Raw genomic sequence first — 4,814 nt, forward strand, 5'->3', positions numbered from 1 at the left:
CTATAGCTGAGAGTTGCCGTCTGCGTGATTTCCCCACATCTGGAGCCCGCTGTTCATCGCGTTGGCTGTCTCAGCCCCATCCTCATTTCTGAAGCTGGGTTACATTATTTGTGCTGTGCTTTGCTTGACTGTGTCTTGCAGAGCTTGTTCTCTTGTCTGACCTCAGGTGAGCTGCATCTTGGATCAGATACTCATCCCGCCTGTGTTGCTGACTGGAGCTATGGCAGATGATACCTTCCAGACTCCAGAGTTGGTCCTGTTAGTGCAGTGAGGAACTGGAGCTGTCTTTGGCTACTTTGTGGGCTCTTCTTCCTTCTACCAATCTCCAGCCCCCTTCTCCCTCCTTTCAACACCTCAACACTAGAGAAGAGAGAAAAAAGGATAGAAAGGAAAGAGATCCCCGAATACAGTCAGGGGTAAAAAAAGGGGGTGATAATATCTTTAGACTACTTCTTGGTTTTTAGAGGCACTGAGTTCCTTGCAGCAAGTTTGAACTTTCCACCAGGTTTTCTAATTTCTTCTCATTGTTTTTTCTTTGTGCATTCCTACTTACTAAGCTGTAACCAACAGTAACCAGCAACCACCGTAAAGCAGTCAACCACAACCCCTCGTATGGAGGTTCCAGCATTTACATACCCACTGAAAAGTCTCCAGAATTCCAAACATCACATATTGCAGAAACTATCTGCAGCTGGCAAAAGTATGCCCCTGCCAGAGCACAAGGCAGATAGATCACAGTCAGCTGCTGTGCACAATCTAAACCAGCCCCATATCCCATACCTGTGATTGAAACAAAAACATATTTATTATGTTTCTGTGGCTTTTTAAAGAAACCAGAATCCCAAAATTGTCAATACAAAGATCTTCTTTGCTAGTTAAATTTTTGTGTAGCTTATTGATGATGCTCATAAAACAAGGGAAATGTGACAGACTCACGGTTCACAGAGAGGTCTAGTAAAAGTGGCCAGTCCCTATATAGGTAACTATATTTGAGACATAAAGTGATATTGAGCGTAGAGCCCTAAAAGACTTGCTAAGTTAATTTATTTCATTTGTTTTTCCTTTTTGTCTGGCAGCCATCCATGGTGGGTCAAATATTGCATCAGAAATGTTTTCTGTGCTCGCTTCGGCAGCACATATACTAAAATTAGAACGATACAGAGAAGATTAGCATGGCCTGCGCAAGGATGACACGCAAATTTGTGAAGTGTTCCATATTTTTTAAAATGATAGCAATAATCACTACTCCTTAATATCTTTTAACATCAACGGACTCAATTCCCCAATAAAAAGAGATAGACTAACAGACTGGATACGTAAACAGGACCCTACATTTTGCTGCATACAGGAAATACACCTCAGTGTCAAAGACAAAAACTACCTTAGAGTAAAAGGCTGGAAGATAATTCTACAAGCAAATGGTCTCAGGAAACAAGCAGGAGTTGCCATTCTAATATCAGATAAAATTGACTTTCAACCTAATGTCATCAAAAGAGACATGGAAGGACACTTCTTGCTGGTCAAAGGAAAAATCCACCAAGAAGAAATCTTAGTCCTGAACATCTATGCTCCAAATGCAAGGGCGCCCTCATTCATAAAAGAAACTTTACTAAAGCTCAAAGCACACATTGCACATAACACAATAATTGTGGGTGACTTCAACACCCATTCTCCTCAGTGGACTGATCAGGAAAACAGAAACTAAACAGGGACACAGTGAAACTAATTGAAGATTTGGACCAATTGGATTTAACATATACATACACACACACACACACACACACACACACACACACACATATATATGTATATATACACACACACACACACATATGTATACACACACATATATATAACTTTTCATCCCAAATCAAAAGAATATACCTTTTTCTCAGCACCTCATGGTACCTTCTCCAAAATCGATCATACAGTTGGTCATAAGACAGACCTCAACAAATATAAGAAGATCCGAAATAATCCCATGCCTACTATCAGATCACTATGGAGTAAAAGTGGTCTTTAATAACAACAAAAACAACAACAGAAAGCCCACATACACATGGAAATTGAACAATACTCTACTCAATGAAACCTTGGTCAAGGAAGAAATAAAGAAATCAAAGACTTTTTAGAATTTAACAAAAATGAAGACACAACATACCCAAATTTATGGGACACAATGAAAGCAGTGCTAAGAGGAAAACTCATAGCTTTGAGTGCCTGCAAAAAGAAATTGGAGAGAGCATTCACTAGAAGCTTAACGGCATAACTGAAAGCCCTGGAACAAAAAAAATCTAATTTACCCAGGAGGAGAAGAAGACAGGAAATCATCAAACTTAGGACTGAAATCAATCAAGTAGAAACTAAGAGAACCATACAAAGAATCATCAAAACCAGGAGCTGGTTTTTTTGAGAAAATCAACAAGATAGATAAACCCTTAGCTAGACTAACCAAAGGGCACAGAGAGAGTATCCAAATTAACAAAATTAGAAATGAAAAGGGAGATATAACAACAAAAACTGAGAAAATTAAAAAAAATTATCAGATCCTACTACAAAAGCCTATACTCAGCACAACTGGAGAATCTGGAGGAAATGGACAACTTCCTAGACAGATACCAAATACCAAAATTATACCAGGAGCAAATAGATCATCTAAACAGTCCCATAACCCCTAAAGAAATAGAAGGGGGTCATAGAAAGCCTTCCAACAAAAAAAAAAAAAAAAAAAAAAAAAGCAGAGTACCAGATGGTTTTAGTGTAGAATTCTATCAGACCTTCAAAGAAGACCTAACACCAATACTCTTCAAGCTATTCCACCAAATAGAAACAGAAGGAACATTACCCAACTCGTTCTATGAAGCCACAATTACGCTGATACCAAAACCACACAAAGATCCAACAAAGAAAGAGAACTTCAAGCCAATTTCCCTTATGAATATCGAGGCAAAAATACTCAATAAAATTCTTGCCCACCAAATCCAAGAACACATCAAAACGATCATCCACCATGATCAAGTAGGCTTCATCCCAGGGATGCAGGGATGGTTCAATATAAGGAAATCCATCAATGCAATCCACTACATAAACAAACTCAAAGAAAAAACCACATGGTCATTTCATTGGATGCTGAAAAAGCAAAATTCAGCAACCTTTCATGCTCAAAGTCTCAGAAAGAACAGGAATTCAAGGCCCATACCTAAACATAGTAAAAGCAATATACAGCAAATCAGTAGCCAACATCAAACTAAATGGAGAGAAACTTGAAGCAATCCCACTAAAATCAGGGACTAGACAAGGCTGCCCCCTCTCTCCATATCTTTTCAATATAGCTCTTGAAGTCCTAGCTGGAGCAATTAGGCAACATAAGGAGGTCAAAGGGATGCAAATTGGAAAGGAAGAAGTCAAACTATCACTATTTGCAAATGATATGATAGTATACTTAAGTGACCAAAAAAACTCTACGAGAGAACTCTTATAGCTGATAAACAACTTCAACAAAGTGGCTGTTTACAAAATCAACTCAAGCAAATCAGTAGCCTTTCTATACTCAAAGGATAAGCATACTGAGAAAGAAATTAGGGAAATGACACCCTTCACAATAGCCACAAACAGCATAAAGTATCTTGGGGTGACTCTAACCAAACAAGTGAATGACCTATACAAGAACTTCGGATCTCTGAAGAAGAAAATGGAAGAAGACCTCAGAAAATGGAAAAATCTTCCATGCTTGTGGATTGGCAGGATTAATATAGTTAAAATGACCATCTTGCCAAAAAGCAATATACAGATTCAACACAATCCCCATCAAAATCCCAACTCAGTTCTTTATAGATTTAGAAAGAGCAATTCTCAAATTCATCTGGAATAATAAAAAACCCAGGATAGCTACAACTATTCTCAACAGTAAAAGAACTTCTGGGGGGGGATCAGTATTCCAGATCTCAAACATTACTACAGAGCAATAGTGATAAAAACTGCATGGTATTGGTCCAATGTCAGGCAAGTGGATCAGTGGAATAGGATTGAAGAACCAGAAATGAACCCACACACCTATGGTCACTTGATCTTTGACAAAGGAACTGAAAACATCCAGTGGAAAAAAGATAGCCTTTTCAACAAATGGTGCTGGTTCAATTGGAGGTCAGCATGAAGAAGGATGCGAACTGACCCATTCTTATCCCCTTGTCCTAAGCTCAACTCCAAGTGGATCAAGGACCTCCACATAAAACCTGACACACTGAAACTAATAGTAAAGAACCTGGGGAAGACCCTTGAGGACACGGGCACAGGGGAAAAGTTCCTGAACAGAACACCAATAGGTTATGCTCTAAGATCAAGAATTGACAAATGGGACCTCATAAAATTACAAGGTTTCTGTAAGGCAAAGGACACTGTCAAAAGGACAAAACGTCAACCAACAGATTGGGAAAGGATCTTCACCAACTCTAAATCCCAGCAGAGGTCTAATATCTAATGTATACAAAGAACTCAAGAAGGTAGAACCCAGAGAACCAAATAACCCTATTAAAAAGTGGGGTACAGAGGTAAACAAAGAATTTTCACATGAAGCACTTCGGATGGCTGAGAAGCACCTTAAGAAATGTTCAGCATCATTAGTCATTAGGGAAATGCAAATCAAAAAACCCTGAGATTTCACCTCACACCAGTCAGAATGGCTAAGGTTAAAAACTCAGGAAACAGCAGGTATTGGCGAGGATGTTGAGAAAGAGGAACACTCCTCCACTGCTGGTGGGATTTCAAGATGGTACAACCACTCTGGAAATCAGTCTGGAGGTTCCTCAGAAATCTGG

At 39.1% G+C, this 4,814-nt stretch overlaps 1 non-coding gene across 1 annotated transcript; it reads left to right on the forward strand.

The window, feature by feature from the left end:
• The first annotated feature begins 1,117 nt into the window (after positions 1–1,117).
• On the forward strand, positions 1,118–1,222 carry LOC127683802 (U6 spliceosomal RNA). Its single transcript, XR_007977606.1, has one exon. It is a non-coding gene; the product is annotated as a U6 spliceosomal RNA (small nuclear RNA).
• Positions 1,223–4,814: the final 3,592 nt, after the last annotated feature.

The sequence above is a fragment of the Apodemus sylvaticus genome, chromosome 4 (assembly GCF_947179515.1).
Source record: "Apodemus sylvaticus chromosome 4, mApoSyl1.1, whole genome shotgun sequence".
Taxonomy (NCBI): Eukaryota; Metazoa; Chordata; class Mammalia; order Rodentia; family Muridae; genus Apodemus; species Apodemus sylvaticus.